Genomic DNA, 17,513 nt, shown 5'->3' with positions numbered 1-17,513 from the left:
TACTAAATTAAAAACCTTAAAACTCCAAAATATGTATGTGAAAACAAAATGAACAAAAGATTCACAGGAAAGGAAATGCACACATAGAAATATACATAGACGATATATGTCCTCCTTAGTATTCAAAGCAGAGTAAAAAGAGATACTAATCACATTTACTAAATTGGTAAAAATATGTTAAAAAGAAAAAACATTGTCCCATATAGTCCAAAAGTTGGTATGATGTTTTAAAGTATTTATACAACATATAGAATCTACCATTTTTGAAAAAGAAGGAATGTATAGCCAGCTCGTGTGAAAACTTGAAGAGATTTTTTACTTGTCTTATCTTCACAGTTAAGACCATACTTATCATCACTCCTGAATCTCAGGGGCAAACTTTTCTTTTAAAGAACTTCAAAATGCCTGAAAGGAAAGATGACTCTTGAAAGTACCTAAGAATAGAGTTTGCCCTACATGTTTCCCAAATAACCAATTCTTAATCCTTAAATATCCCTCAAATAAAACTTCAAATTCTCAAATATCCACCAAATCCTCGAACTTTTCTCAAAACATTCAAAACAATTCATAATCCTACAAATCAAATCCAGACTCCTCTGGTGCTCCCACCTATCCATGAGCATGTATACACACACCACACACACACAAACACACACACACACACCAGCATTTACTTGTGGTTTTTGTTTTTAAGGGCTTGTCAGTCAAGACAGAGGTGGTCTTTTGTGAAAGAGCATGCCTCCTCCATACCAGGACATACTCTAACCCCCCAGCGACTGTCATCAATGCTTGGCTTTTTCCATTTGTTTTGAAGAGAATGGTGGGGGGCATCAATGGAAACAGCAGGAGGCATTTTATTTTCGTTCTTGTGTTTTCACAAGGGAGCCCTAAATATATTGAATTTCTGGCTTGTCTCAGCTCCCAAAGCTGTCCCTTTTGGATTCCATTCTTCTGGGAGGTTCTTCATCCTCCCACTCCACCAAGGTGGCTAAAAAGAGAGACAATAAAGAAAAAGTTACATTTCCTTTAGAATCTAAATATTTGAGTTCATGAGTAAACAGAGACATGTTTGTGTGACAGTTCTCACCAATTTGTGCCTTGTAGTGATTTCAAACTAAAATAGAAGGGAAGTTGGTAGTATGAAGGTTCAAAGGTGTCTAACAGAGAATGTCCAGAGCCTATACATTGATTGAACAGGGCAGGAGTCAGGATGCCAGGGTTAATGACAAAGGTGTTTGCTGTAGCAAAGGTGAGCTGAAGTTGAGCCAAGAGCTCAAAGCAGGTGATTCATTTGGGTAAAACCTTTCCAGCTCAGGTATGGGCATAGATACCAGCAATGGAATAATAACAGCCAACTCTCCCAGAAGCTGTCTCATATGCCAAATACTATTTATTCTAAGCACTTTACATGGATTCACTCAGTCTTCCAAAAATTTATGACGACGATATCATTATCACTCCCATTTTATGGATAAAGAGACTGAGGTCCAGAGGAATTATATATCTTGCCCAAGAAGCAACTGAGCTGGGCTTTCACTGGGCTTTCTAAATAGAGGCCATGTTCCTTGTTTCTAAGCTATAGTGCCAGATACTTGATCAGACCAGATGGGAAGAGGGAACAAGAAGGTTAAGTTAATGCTCTAGGTGAATTACTCCAGGTGTCTTTCAGTTTAGACAACAGATCCAACACTCAGGCACATTGTCTGTGCCCTCAGCTGCGAGGACTCTGGGGCTGCACAGCTGATTAAAGCTTGTTCTGCTCCCTGGGGTCTCACACTCTGGTGAGATGGAAGGCTCAGGTGAACCCAGGGGGTGCAGTGGAGGGCTGGCCTGCCTGAGCCTACTGTTAAATATTTAGGAGAATTTTAAAATGAGCTTTTTATTTAAGAACATCTTTAGATTTACAGAAAATTTGCAAAAATAGCACAGGGATTCCCAGGTACTCTGCATCCAGTTTCCCCAATTACTGACACCTCACATTGGTATGGTACTTCTGTTGCAATTAATGAACAAATGTTGATTAATTATTATTAACTAAAGTCCATGGTTTATTCAGATTTCCTTAGTTTTCACTTACTGTCTTTTTTCTATTCCAGGATCCCATCCAGGACACCACATTACATTTAGTTGTCATTTTTCTTAGGCACTTCTTGACTACGTCTTAGACTCTACTTGTTTCTGATGACCTTGACAATTTTGAGGAGTACAGGTCAGGTATTTTGTAGAATGTCCTTCAGTTGAGACTTGTATGATGTTATTCTCTTGATTAGACTGAGGTTTTACATCTTTTGAAAGAAGACCACAGAGTTGAAGTGCCATTTTCATTACATCATATCAAGGGTACATATAGTCAACGTAGTTTATCGCTGTTGATATTGACCTTGATCACCTTGCTGAGAGAGTGTTTGTCAGATTTCCCCACAGTAAAGTTAGTCTTTTTCCCCTTTTTCCACACTATACTCTTCAGAAGGAAGTCATTTTGCATAGCCCACACTTAAGAAGAATATTCAGGAATTTTGTTAGCCTGTCATTAGATCTTTGGTAGCTTGAAATCAGCCAGGATGGGAGTATTTACACCATGGAAATCAGCAAACTCTACAAATCTTTTTGGACAGTGCTGCTACCAGCACACAATGGGATGTGTGGCTTGGGGGAATGAGTCTCAGGAGGTGATGGGCAGGCAGGTGGAAAGACATTTGAATCACAGGACTCACTGGATGGAAGTGAAGAAGGCTCAGAGGCAGGAGAGGGTGCTGGGCTTATAAGACATGGATTGGGATCAGAGAAGCCTGGCACAGGTGTACAGCTGCCTGGGAATCTGACAGAAACCATTATCCAAAAGGTTGGACCCTGACAGACCTACCTTTGTGTTTTCCTTTCTATAGTACTAATAATTACCATTTACTGTGTACCTCCTATGTACAAGGTGCTTTTAATATATATGCAAATAATTTCATTCAAGTCCCTCAGACTTACAAGTAGGTATTATTATTCTCATTTACACTAAGAAAACTTAGGGTTAAGTGACCTATGCAAAACTACAACTAGCAAGCAGCAAAACTGAGATTTAAACCTGTTACCTCCAAAGCATGTTTCCCCCAGCTCTTCATTTCTTTTTCATTTTCTTCCTCCTCCCCCAGGTATTGGCTTACTCGTCAGACTGTTTCAAGATGGTGGGATGGTGACTGATGGTGAGCCTCTAAGGGTTGCTTAGTGACAAGTGAGCTGCCAGTCACTGTTCAGGACATTCTGTCACAGTTCATGCTCAGGGACGTGCTGGAGAGCTGGGACAGGTGCCTCTCTATAGACTCTGGAGGTTTCCCTTCAAGTCATGCGAAGTACACTGACATTTCATTATCTAGTATTCCTGACCAAAGTCTTCCTTTCTAATAATTTCATTTTTCCTGTGAATGTATTACTATAAAAGCAGAAATTATGACACCTTCAGCTTTGTATCTGCAGTGAACTCTATGTCTTTGGTATCTTTCTGGTTTAATTTAATGCATGGCTTCATTCTTTTCAAAGAAACAGACATAAAAATTTCACACTAAAAGTAATCATTGGGTTTTTGGTTAACTTCATAAAACTGTATGATCTATATGCATACTGAACAAATATATATAAGATGCAATTATTTCATTTAAAATTGAAACATAAAAATTACTTAGAGTACATGTAATATTTAAGGCAAATGAAAAGTTGCTTGACCTGTTTCCATTTGAGTCATTCAGGGAATTAAAGGATTTTTTAGGATAAATAATCTTAAAGACACTTTAGAAGGTTAGAATAGGACCAGCATGAATTATAAAGACTATTACATTGCTTTAGAAAATTTCAGTTACTATGTTAAACTAAGACTTCATTGGACTTATTAAATCTGGGCAATATTTAAAGTGTTTTTAAGTGACGGTTATGCTTTTTTTACTTGCTTCTCATATCACTGAGACTGTTTTTAACAGCCCAACTAGAGGCGGGGTGGCACACGGTTAATTACCTTCAAGAAAAGTTTGCGTTGTTTGGCCCACTTGCTTCTCCTCTCTCCTTCAGCCCCACCTTCCTCCCAGCCCCAGCTGCCTCTTTTACTGAGAGTCTTGGCCTGAGACAAGTGGACCCAGACAGACACTTGACCCCATGGGGAGTCAGTTTATAGACCACTGAGCCAATCCTCCTCCCAAGAACATCGACATAGCGCATAAAAGCCCAACATTCAGTATGACGTTTTCTAAAAGCATTTTCCTCTAGTCTTTTTCACCTGCACCCTCTGTGGGCCATTAAGCATGTTCTGCCAATATCAGGGTTCAGCACCCTCAACATTGTCTCTGCCAAGTCATGAGCAGTGTCATTCCAACAAGGCAGTCTCCTCCTCTGCTCCTGACCAGTGATGGCAAAGTTTTCTAGGGATGTCTGAGAAAGATGTTCATTCTTTCAATAAACATTCATTGCCTGCCTGCTCTGGCTAGGCACTGTGCCAGACACTAGGGATACAGCAAGGAGCTAAGCAGTAAATCTCTTACCTGCATGGAATTACACCCGGGTGCTGGCAGGGGCCCTGGAGGAACATGGTGAAGAGCATAACTAGGGCAGTCTTCAAGAATGACCTGTGAGAGTGCAGCTGAACAAGGAACCTGCTGATACAGTCTGGTCACTAAAGCCCTCTGAGGATGAGAAAGAGCCAGCCATGACAAAAATTAAGATAGAGGAAAAGGCATGGCCTATCAAAGGCCCTGTCATGGGACAGTGCTTGGGAAGGTCAAGGAACTAAAAGAAGGTAGGGGGGCTGGAGCACAATGATAAAGAGGGTGCACAACCTGTGATGAGGAGGCAGGAGCCAGATCTCATACGGCTGGTGGGGAATTTGGATTTTCAAATACCTGATGTCAACCTTTCTATCACAAGGGTAGTGATAATTACCCTTTCATTGTATTTTATTGTGTTGTCTAAGAGCCTCATATTTTGGTTTGGTCCCCATTGCCATTTTATCCACTCTAATTAAGCAGACATTATTGCTAATTATGTCTTATGCTTACATAACTTAAGGTATAGTACTTAGAGTATAATTTAGGACAGTATAATCCCAGTTTTTAAAGGCAAAGAAACCACCATTTTTTTAAATTTAATTAATTAATTAATTCATTTTTTATTTTGGTACCAGTAATCTACAATTACAGAAAGAACATCATGTTTACTAGGTTCCCCCCTTCACCAAGTCCCCCCCACATACCCATTTACAGTCACTGTCCATCGGCGTAGTAAGATGCTGTAAAATCACTGCTTGTCTTCTCTGTGAAGAAACTACCATTTTTAATTGACATGTTGGATTAAAGGTGGCTGGAAATTCTCTGATAATCATCCTATTTCCCTTCCCTTTGAATTTGGGCTGGCTTGTGACTACCTTAACCACTAGCATTCAGCATAAGTGATGCGATGCCAGTTTTTGGCTACACCTTGTAGAGAACTAGCAGTTTCCTCTTGGAATGCTGAGCTGCCATGTAAGAAGTCTAATTACCCTCCTAGGGAGACCTCATAGAGAGTCCCTGAAACTCCATGGAGGAGGAGAGGGGCCCTACTAAGCACAGTCTCTGGTTGTCCTCAAGAAGGTGCCAGGCCTGTGAAGGAAGCCATCACGGCGCTTCCTGACCAGACTGACGGCCAGCTGAACACTACCTCATGAACCGAGTTAATGCCACAGGGAGTAGAGGAATTGTCCCACCAACTCCTGCGCACGTTCCACACAATGTGAGATATAATGAAATGGTTGTTTAAGTCAACAGCTGTTGTTTAAGTTTGGGGATAGTTACGTAGCAACAGATAGCCAGCTCAGTTAGCATATGCACTCTTAACACAAATGATTAAATTTATATTTATATTAAGCTTTTTAAGTAATTGAAAATATTTCAAAGAACTTCCTTATCAGTGGGAGGCTTGGACGAGGAGCCACTGATCTGCAGTCTCTCCCATATGCACCTTGGGGCCATGTCCCAAGTAATTTCCATCTTCTTCTGATACAGCAGTCTTATCTGGATTATTTTTCCCCAGGTCTGTTGGATGGATCTCCACAATCTCTTTCCCATTCTACCCCCTCCTCTCCTGTCCCCCAGCTCCTGGTCCCATCAGGCTTACCATCATGCGCTTGGACAATTGCAACCACCTTCTAACTGTGGGGACAGGGGCTCTGTTCTGCTCACTGCTGTAGATCAGCATCTAGTGTCTGGCGTCAGTAGGTGCTCAAAAGATATTTACTGAATGAGTTAATAAACTTTCCACTCCAATCTTCACCCTGCCACTTGTTTCCCTATCTAGAATGCTCCTGTCAGGATTATTGCTTCAAAACAGAGAAACAGTTATATTACTTAACAACCTAAAAATCCTCTCATCCCTGTTGCCAGGGAGACCAAAACCCTCAATATCACCTTCATGGGTATTCGGAATTTTACCCCAGTCTGCCCTGAATACTAAGCCCAGCCTCTCTGAAACGCCAGCTTGAAACATCCACCATGCCTGCTCATGCTTTGCTCTCCCTGGCAAAGGATAGCCACCTTCTCAGGCAGGCTAGATATTTCCCATTTTTCAAACTCCAGCTCAGATGTCACCTCTCTTGCCTGTCCCTGATACCACCTTCTCCAGCTAGAGGTCCTCACCATCCCTCCTGAGCTCTATGCTTTGTTCACAGTGCTCCTACCACCCATCCTATGGATTACCCATTAACGTGAATATGTCTCTCTTTCTGAGGAGTGGCAAACTCTCTGGGCACAGGGATCACATCTTCATCTTTGTGTCCCGAGTTCTTGACAAAGAGGCATGTGGGAAATTAAAGCTAAAATCTACTGCGTGCTTGCAATATGCCAGGTATTTTACACAATTAGCTCTTTACTCCTCAAAATAATCATAGGAGGTAAGTCATACTGAAGTTCCTGGAATTGCATAGGTAGCAAGCTACACGAGGGCCCAGAGCTGAACCCAGTAACTTTAACTGATTATTAGAATCACCAAGGAAAAAACACTACTGCCTGTGCCCCATTCCCCAGCTGAACCTCTGGACAACTGAAGCACTGAATTTGGGTGTAGGCATTTTTAAAGAGCCCCTCAGGGCTGAGAATCCTGATGATAAGTATCACCTGGAATATTTGTTAAATATGTAGATCACCACTTCTTTTCCAGAAAATTCTGTTCAGTAGATTGGAGCCAAGTAAGTGGTGGTGTAAGAAGCACCTTAGGTAGTTCTTATCCTAAGGGAATTTGGGGATATACTGCTGGAGGTCAGAGTTTCAAAGACATAATATGTCCTTAAACATTAATCTGTCAGTGACGGCAGAAGGACTCTGTGGAAGAGTTTTAACTCTGTTATCATGTGGATGAGCTTAAAACTTCATCAGCACTGCTTCTGAGGGGGACTGGCTGGAGAAGCTGATAACACTGTACAGACACATGCCTAGAACTTTCCACTGACAGTGTCTGACATCAGAAACCAGTATTTTAACAGTACTCATTTATCCTGAGCATTCTATATACTTTAGCCAAAAACTGGAAGAAGACTTGGGCCTCCTTAGCAAGTGTAGAAGGGGAAGCATGCAGGCAGCAGGGAAGCAATGCCGTGGCCTTCTCCATCTCCATGTGTGCACACACACACACACACACACAGTGGCAGAGCAGATAATGTACTCCGGTCATCACCTTGACTTCCTTAGGTACAGTTCTCAAATGCTGATGAAGGCAGTCATTTTGCCTGTTCCTGCCCCCCAGACAGCTCACCCATGTTCACTTCTGATAGTCTCCTGTCTTATCAATGACTTTCTGAAGTCTTAGTCATCTTGTTTCTGATCATTTCCATTTTATGCTTTCTGACTGTTGTATTTATTGACCTTTCCATAGATTTAGAAGGAAATGCCTCATCTTTCATACACAGTGTGGACAGTTTGACTTCTGCAAACAAGAAAAATCTCCCCTTTGCTGCTTTCTTCTCCCCCCACCCCAAGAAAAGTCCTGTATCTATTTGTGGACAATGTTCCAGTTCTAGAATTTACCCTGCCAGAATAATTTTCCTAATGGGGAATCTAATGGGGCCTCCCACTGACAGAGGAGACCACCCGATCTGCAACTAGGGATGAGAGACACTCCCAGCCAGATGCAAAGAGATGAAGCAGATTGGGGCTTGATGTATATTCATTGCTTATTTAATATTCAAGCATCTTTTTCTGAAGATATTTCTATTGGACTCACTTGTGGTGTCACCATCTGGAAAATATCAAGCCTCACCCTACTGAGGTAAACCCCTATTGCGTATTTTTTCCCTTTAATGTGCACCCAGTGGGCACAGAGTGTGTATCTCTATGTTTAGCACAGTTGCTTGTCAAGGCAGCTCTCAAACACATGACGCTCTCTAAATAAATCAGTGTCATATAGATGCATTAACAATCCTTCCTAATTGATGCTAACAGAAAGTTTAAATGGGGCCCTAAGGAGCTTCCATGACTTCTTGATCTGAGGTCTTTTTAACATTTTAAAGTGGTGGATTAGGGTTTTATGGATGTAAGCTGTCCAAAAACTCATTACAATCAGTTTTTAAATTGGGTCAAATCTTCTCCCAAGGTCTAGAATCAGACCTGTGTCTAAACCTCTCAAGAATACAAACCAACAGGGAAAGCTATGTACTACAAACAATTCAACTAATGGAAATTGAAAAACCATCCCTGTGTGATAAGAGGGATTAAGATGAAAATTTATATTTGAGTGGGGAGAGAATGCAGATTTTGTTTAGCAGGCTCATTTGTTTTTGTGCTTTAAAAAGTGTTAATAAAATTAATTTTCATTCTCTGGGTGTCCATAAATTGCTGGTGTGGGGAAGTAGCTCATATGTGGTCTAGTCAGCAGATGGAAAATGGGTCTTGATTTTTAAGTTTGTTGCAGGTAAGGCAAAAAGTAGATAAAATGTATTCATTCCAAAATTTATGAAATACTTGCTATGTTCCAGGTTATGTGCCATTGGAGAGAATAAGACACCCTCACCTTCCTCAAAGGACACACTAGCCTGCACACTGAGTTCACCTCAGATAGAGATGATATGGGGCAATATATTACATAGATATGTTACATATATAATATATATAGTTACATATATTATATATATTACATATATATAATTATATATAGTTGTATAACAATAGCATGTTTCAGGGTATTGCTCTAAAAATTATCCATTCATCTGTTGATAAACTCATTTTCCTCTACACCTAATAATTATTGCATAGAGGTATTGAAAAAAAGTGATTCTAGGCAAAAAGGACAAAAGTGAAATTGATTTAGGAAGGAGGAAAGGAAACAAACCTGTCCTACTTTTGACCTGAATTTCTGTGGAGAAGAAATCATAAAGTTGTTATGAAGTAGCTTACTCTCACAAGAATGATCCTGTTGCAGGCATTCTCTCCCCTCTCCATCAGTGTGGCCTTGAATTTCAAAGATAAACCTTATATTTCAAGTGAGTATAACAGACAGATCTGCCCACTCAGAGTGCTGCCAGGAGGGTCAGGGCAATGTCCTTACACCTGCATTCTCTTGTACACTTGTTCCCCCAGACTTCATTCCTCTACCTTTCCAGCTCCCCTTGCTAGGCTCCTTCCACATCATCACATGCTTGTGGGTTCTGTCATCTGCATCTGCATGTTTCTTTCTTCAGGCCATTTCGTTCATCTGGAATGGCACTTGGCACCAATTTGCCATATAGCGTGAAATCATATAAAAAGCCATTTGTTGACATAAAGACTGAGACAATATTATTTCTTTTTTCTTGTCTTCCTGCATGAGCTAGAACTCCCAGTATGATATTGAGAAGGAGTGATGAGAGGGGACATCCTTGCCTTATTCCTGATCTTAGTGGCAAAACTATGAGTTTCTTACTATTAGATATGATATTAGCTATAAGATTTTTGTAGACTTAAAAAAAATCAAGTTAGGAAGCTTCCCCCTATGTCTTGTTTGCTTAGAGTTTTTATCATTAATGGGTGTTGGATTTTGTCAAACGTTTTTTCTGCATCTATTGATAAAACATGTTTTTCAAATTTAGTCTACTGATACGGTAAAATATGCTGATTTTCATTTACTGAACAAATATTTTATAACTAGAATAAATCCCACTTGATCATGGTGTTGTAATTCTTTTGATACATTTTTGGATTTGATTTGCTAATATTTTGTTGAGGATTTTTATATCTATATTCATGAGAGATATTGGTCTGTAATTTTCCTTCCTTGTGATATCTTTGTGTAGTTTGGGCTTTAGGATAATGCTGGCCTCATAGTGTGAGTTAGGAAGTATTCTCTCTGCTTCTATCTTCTGAAAGAGATTGTGGAGAATTGGTATCATGCCTTCCTTAAATATTTGGTAGAATTCACCAGTGAAACCATCTGAGCCTGGAACGTTCTTTTTTGGAATGTTATTAATTATTGATTCAATTTCCTTAATAGATGCTGGCTTATTTAGATTATATGTATTGCCTTGTATAAGTTTTGGTAGTTTGTATCTTATAAGGAATTGGTCCATTTCATCTAAGTCATCAGATTTGTGGGCATGAAGTTGTTTGTAGTATTCTTTGATTATATTTTAAATGTTCTTGGGATCAGCAGTGATCATTCCTCTTTCATTCTTAATATTAGTAATTTGTGTCTCCTGTCATTTTTTTCTTGGTTAGCCTGGCTAAAGCTTTATCAATTTTATTGACTTTCCCCTCAAAGAACAGCCTTTGGTTTGTTGATTTTCTCTGTTGTTTTTCTATTTCAGGTTTCATTGATATCTTCTCTAATTTTTATTATTTCTTTCCTTCTACTTGCTTTAGGCTTAAATTGCCTTTCTTTCTCTAGTTTCCTAAAAGATGAAGCTTTGAGGCCCTTAAGCTGGTATATCAGTCTGGATCCTCTCAGATGGAGATAACAAGGTGGAATTCAATATCTTTACTGGAGGAAATATCTATGAGAGATATCTATGAGAGGGACCAGAACCAGGAGTTCTTTAGGTGGCAGGGTTAGTATGACTCCAGCATATGATAGGAAAAATAAAATGAGCCCCAGACATTTGCAAGTACGGAGGGGGAGGGGTAAATCAAGAGCTTGGTCAGTTTGGAACAGGTAGCTTCTGAGGTCCATCCATCTCGCTGGCACTTGGACACATAGGTCTTAGAGTCGGAATGGCTGCCTGGACTAAACATAGAGATGTAGGTGCATTGGGAGGCCATGAGTATGACTGATATCACCAAGTCATAAGCTGTAGCTTTGGAAGCAAAGAAGGCCAAATACTGAACTCAACAGTACATGGGGTAGAGGAAGCAGAGCCAGCAGAGTGGACTGAGGGGTGGTTAGGTGAGCAGACGGAAAGAGTGGTTTTCTGAAAGTTGAGGGAGCAGAATCCTGAGGGAGTGTGGGCAATAGTGTCAATTGCGGCTGCAGGGGAGCCAGGAAGAAGGGAACTAAGGAGGGTCCGTTGCCTCACCTTTACGGGGTTATAGGTTGAATTGTGCTCCCAAAAAGATATGTTGAAGTTCTAATCCCTAGAACCTTAGGATGTAACCTTATTTGGAAAGAGTGTTTTAGATATAATTAAGAAATAAATTAAGATGAGGTCATACTAAACTGGGTCCTTAATCCAATATGACTGGTGTTCTTTTAAGAGGAGACAAGAAAGACACAGAGAGAAGAATGCCAAGTGCAGATGGAGGCAGAGATTGGAGTTGCACAGCTACAAGCCATGGATCCAGGATTGCTGGCAAACACTGCAGCTAAGAAAAAGGGATGGAACAGGTTCCTCCCTAGAGCCTTCAGAGAGGATGACTATGCTGACACCTTGAAGTCTGCTCTCTAGCTTCCAGAACTGTTAAAGAGTAAGTCTCTGTTGCTTTAAGCCACCCCATTTGTGGTACTATGTTACAGTAGCCCTGGAAAATAAATACATAAAATTAGAGAGAAATCATTTTGCTGCAAAGCCAGATGGGTGAGTCTTCCTTTAAGACTGGAGGGAAGGTAAGTGTGGGTACAGAGCTAATATGTTTAGAGACAGGAAGTAAAGGAATGGGAGATGGAGAGAGCAGCCTGTTGGCATCTTTTTCTCTATGAAATCAGGGGTGGGGATCATCCAGTGAGAGAGCAGGGGGCAGTCACCACCTGCATTAGTTCTCTCAGGCTGCCCAACAAATCACCCCAAAGCTGAGCAGGTCAACACAGCAAACATTTCTCCTCTCACAGAGTTTCTTTCAGGGAACCTGAATCTTGTATGATGGGCTGCAAGCAAAGTTTCCTGCCCTTTAACCCAAAGGAAGTCACTACCTTGATCTTCCAAGGATGCTTCTCATACAAACATCCTTGAAGGAATATACAGAGCAAAAGGGCAGTTAGTACCTCATTCACAAGACATGCAGAAAAGTGAGAAACTCATGGATAATTGGTTCCTAACAACAGCCAAAATCCAAATCAGGCAATTCAATGGCTCCCCATACCACAGAAGAAAGTTGAGTTTCTCCACCTGGCACTGTCCACCTCTGCCAACCTCACTGCTTACACTCCCTACCTCATAACATGAGTCGCCATAACCCTAAGCTCCTCGAACAATGTGTTCCTTCTTGCCTCCAGGTCTTTGCTTGGGTGGTGTTTGCCTGAACCTCCCCCTCTTCCCTAGAAATTGTCTGTCATAGGCTTTGTGAAGTACCTTGGGAGGCTCATATGCATTTGGGTGTCACTGGGTTAATGTTTGTCTTTGGGGACATGGGGTCAGTAATCCTTACTCTTTACTGGATTAATATTTACTTGCGATTATTTTCTTCTTTTCCTAAATGGAAATGCCCTGTATGTGACAAAGTCACAGCATGTTCCAGTGAAGTGAGTCCCCAGGATTTTCTTAGCAACTTCTGCAGCAGGGTCTGTTAACATCTAATTTCTGTTCTCACTCCTGGGTTTAGTTTGCCTCTTGGCTGTGCTGTGTTCCCAGCAGAGTTGGAGCAGCTCCATCCAGGTGGTGTCTGGTTGTTCTCACTACACTAAAGTCAAAATCAAGTGCCTATTTTCACTTACCAAATAGTCATTCATACCACAGCTTTATAAATCTCTGGCTAGGGCCCTACTGCATAGCCAGCAGGAGCAGAAGTAAGGTTTAGAACAGTGGCCCTGGACCTACTTGCACTACGTCAATTTGCCCTCCTCCTCCCAAACAGAGCTGAATAGAATGTGTCACAAAAACAGTGTAGCTCTGGACAAGACAGCTTTGAGAAATGCTGTGAGAAAACTATTAATTCATTCCAGAAGTGAGCTCTGATGGTCATTTGACCATATTTTGAAAATCACCAGATTTGAAAGAATTCTCAGGCATGGTGTCTGAGCAACACTGACTTCATCTAACTCCTTTCATTATTGCCCCCATTTGTTTGTTTGTTTGTTTGCCTTTGTGTTTTTCATTTTTCTGTGAAATTAAGTTAATAGCATGAATCACCAACCTGGCTCTGAGTAAAGAGAACGAACAAGGAGTGACTGCATACAGCTTTTCTGCAGGCTGAAACCTGAGTGAGAGATCCTGCATGAACTGTGGCCCATGTGGGTGAACTGCAGAGGTATAATTTGCCCATTGGTGCTTTCTGCTTGGTTGTACAGTGTCACCTTCTGGGGTATCTGCCCAGCTGACAATGACCCTTCTACTGATTACCTTATGAGATCTATAGGACTGAGCTCCTGGCAACCATATTTAGGGGACATAAGGCTGGTCCCCATTTCCCACCCCCGGGCATCCTTTTCACTCCCTCATTCATCCCATGAACCTATAACAGTGCCTGGAACATTTGAAAGAATTCTCAGGCATGGCGTCTGAGCAACACTGACCTCATCTATGGAACATAGTAAGTTTTCAATAAATATTTGTTGAATTGTTGATCTGGGGACTGAGACTAATGGGGAGATTCCTCCTGTGCTCAAGGCTGGAAGTATAACCTGTGGACTTGGAAGCTGTGGGCAGCTTCGCCCCATCCTGAGGACTGAGTTGCAGGGGAAGGTGGAGACCCAGGAGACTTGGAGGGATCTGGAGAGTAAGAACTTGGGCTGGCTACCAGGCCTTCCCAAGGCCCAGCTACAAACCACTATCTTTGAATAAATTTCTTTGTGTTTCAACTAGCTCCAGGGTGTTAGCCCACAGTAATGCAGACAATTTGGAAGTCCTCATGAGAAAAGTCTAGGTGTGATTAACAGAAAAGCGGATCACTCACTACCAGCCCTGCTGCAGCCAAGATGGGTTGCAACCTCTGGGCAGTTCTCAGAGAGCTAGCCACTATCCTCCCCTTTCTCTCCCAGCCATCTGAACTCCCAGGTGGGTTCTGACAGTGACATAAGGATACTGGCTTAACACGGTGAAAGCATGAAAATTTTAAACAATAAAACCCCAGTTTCCATAGAAATATTTGATAATATTATACAGGAAATACAGAGCCCACGTCAGAGCTCTAAAAGCATGGTCTTCAGTGGAAAATATTTTTTCTCTTGCCACAGACTAGAGGCAAATAAACACTATTTTTCCCTGCCATGGCTCCATGGAGACACTAAGACAGATACAGCGTGTTTGGAGCAGACAGTTGGAAAAGCGGCAGCTACACCACACAATACAGACTGTGGTCCTGCTCCTCAGTGATTGGTGGCAGGCCGCTCTGCATAGCACATCAGAAGTGGAAGGAACTTCCTCTGCTCTTTGCAACTAAGAATTAATTGATAGAGATAGAGTTGATGAAGTTTTGGTATTTTAAGTCTGAACTTTGAGCATTTACAGGACAACTCACCATTTTCTGGAGTTAATATTAAATATACCATTGAAAGGAAGCACACACTGGTGTGGAACACAGAGAATTCAGATGACAAAGGAAAATTCCGCACAGAATCAGGACTGAAACATTTCCCTTAGCCACGCCTGGCTTAGTATTTCATCAGTACTGAGGAGAAGGAGGATTTGAGGCTGGTCTGCTGCTGTGCTGCGCCACCAAACCCCTCAGCCGCCTCGGGGACTCACAGCAGCCTGGGTTTATTTCCCAGCCCTGGAACCTGTCTGCGGCCCGCGATGCTGGTCTCCTACCTGGGGACAGACGAAAGCAGTTCCTGTGTGGGACATGCTGCGCCCATGGCAGAGGGAAGAGAGAGGGCAGAACCACACCAGGGCTTTCCAAGCTCCAGCTCACAGGGGCACCGCCACTTCCCGCCCACATTTCATTGGCCAGAACAAGTCACAGGACCAAGCCTGCCTGCTGTGGGGCAGGAAATTCAGTCTCCCGGGGACCACCACCAGGGTGAGGCTGAGTCAGGAAGGGCGGTGAAAGTTTGACAATAATGTAATGTAGCATAGCAAGGATTAGGAATTTCCAGAACCGCACTCTCTATTCATGGTGGTCTGATCTATGTAATTATGCTTAAGTTAATTGTTTGGTGAACAGTTGACAGTCTCAAGCCATAATGTGGGCTTGGCCCTCCTTTTGTGGCTCCCCAACACATGGGTATCATAGACTCCCCCAGGTACTAATAAAAAACACTGGACAGACAAGGCAAACAAACCCCCGTTAGCAACTGCAGGCAGGATTCTGAGAGTGGGAAAATGACTTCAATGGGATCCCTCAGAAGGGCGTTTCTCATACTGTGGTTCGTTTTCCACCTATAGCAGAATAACCTGGAAAGCAGGTTTAATGTGAACGTTTCTGGGCTCCATCTGAGATATATGGTCTCTGAGTTTCTAGTAGTGGGGCCTGGGAATCTACATGCAATCAGCATTCCAGGTGGATTCTGATGTAGACCAACTGGAAAATTGCCACCAAAGCGAATCCCCCTTTCCCTGGGCTCCGTCCTCTCACAGCACCTTACCCTGGATGCCATCAGCTTCTATGCACACCTATACCCATGTGTGGCGGGTCCAGCCAGGATTTGGAATTTCGAGTCAGGAAGAAGGAGGTGCTTTTTATAGAGTGGATTTTAATGAGGGCCTCTACCCTTCCTTCAAATACAGTTCAGTTCATTATTTTTCTAATAGATCAACATCTGTGAATCATTTTGTTTTTGTCTGTTTTTAGAAATGAAATGGGACTACATTGAACAATGTTCTCATAAAAATGTTCTTGTAATAGTAACAATTGTTCTAAAATGTATATTTTAACTGCTTTTCCTTGACCGTGCGCATTTGTAACCAAATCTGTGATGAAAACCGTAAATTTCCAAATCTGATTTTCGTGAGGTTTGCATATTGTTAAATATGTAAGTTATTGATGTCTAAAATGAAAGAGAAAATTTTAAAGTTTGTATTCTGACTGCACTCTGCCTGTGATTTTCCAGGACTACTTTACAGAGAAAGATAGCAGTGTTCTGTGAGGGGTGATGTTGTGGTGGGGTTCTGGGCAGCGACCTCTGCTGCTGCCTGGGTCATCAAATTCAACACACTTGTGCTTCCGACTACAGGTTTCCTGGCCTCGTGGTGCCTTCACTGGGCCTGGTCTGGCACCGGGTGACATAAACTGCCCAGAGCTGCTAGCTCATTTTAGGGCAGTGCCGCCTGCAAGGAGTTTTGCTAGGTGGCTCTACTTCCCTGAGGACTCTAAGGTCATCACTGGAAGAGGGGACATTTTGGTGAAATCCCTTCAAGGTCTATTCTGTTGTCTAATCCACACCTCATATATGAATTACTGAACTTGGTTGAGCGAGACAGTTCATGATATTAAGATCTCAAATGTTATTTTCGAGTTATTTCTGCCTTTTTGAAGTCATGTCTATAGTCAAAGTGAGGAGGAGACATTTACCATAAAATTCAATTGAGAGTAAGGAAGGGAGAGAGAGAGAGGGAAAGAAGGAAGGAGGAGGACAGTCTCCCTCTTTCATATTTTTTACCAATTAAATAATTTATAGAATAAGTGTATTACCAAGCAAATGCTTTCTAAAAAAATCATTTTTAAAGGCCTTTCTATCCAGTCTAATAACAAACACAATAAAGGCAGAGATGCTAGTTTAATGTGTCTGATGTTATATGCCTGTGTATCTTTTAGTCTGAAAATATACTATTAAGTGACAGAGAACATCTACTACAACCATTCCTACAGCACTAGTAAAGAAATTTCTAAGAAAGAAAGCTTTTACAGACCCTGTCTTTTATACCCAACCCCAAAGCAGGAGCAGTGGGATAGTAGGTAGGGAGAGAGTGGCAGGGAGGGTTGGGACAGGGAGGGAAGAAGGAATGGAAAGAAAGAAAACTGCTTTGTCCACTTTGCCTCCATTTTGCCTACACTGTGCTAACCTGGCCCCACAGCACCTCTCAGCTGAATCCAAACATTCTCATTTCTGTGTCCCTCCAATAAAGGGCTCTCTTGCCTGTGGCTCCCAAATTCTGCAAATTGAACACAGCCCAATACATGTCGTGAGCTGAAAACCATCCTGCCCCAGGAACTTCTAGGTCTATAGGAGGTTGGCACAGAGAAGGACAGAGGGCGGCATGAAGTCTAAACTCAGTCATCATTGTCATGAAATTGTCGTGGAAA

General features: G+C 41.8%; 1 long non-coding RNA gene across 1 annotated transcript; it reads right to left on the bottom strand.

Moving 5' to 3' along the window:
- Positions 1 to 836: 836 nt before the first annotated feature.
- On the bottom strand, positions 837 to 15,178 carry LOC140848529 (uncharacterized). The gene is made up of 2 exons (XR_012129588.1): positions 15,080 to 15,178; positions 837 to 988 (listed from the first exon to the last, which is right to left on the bottom strand). It is a non-coding gene; the product is annotated as an uncharacterized lncRNA (long non-coding RNA).
- Between the last annotated feature and the right edge of the window lie 2,335 nt (positions 15,179 to 17,513).

The sequence above is a fragment of the Manis javanica genome, chromosome 1, assembly GCF_040802235.1.
Source record: "Manis javanica isolate MJ-LG chromosome 1, MJ_LKY, whole genome shotgun sequence".
Lineage (NCBI taxonomy): Eukaryota > Metazoa > Chordata > Mammalia > Pholidota > Manidae > Manis > Manis javanica.
This window is presented reverse-complemented; position numbering and strand designations above follow the sequence as displayed.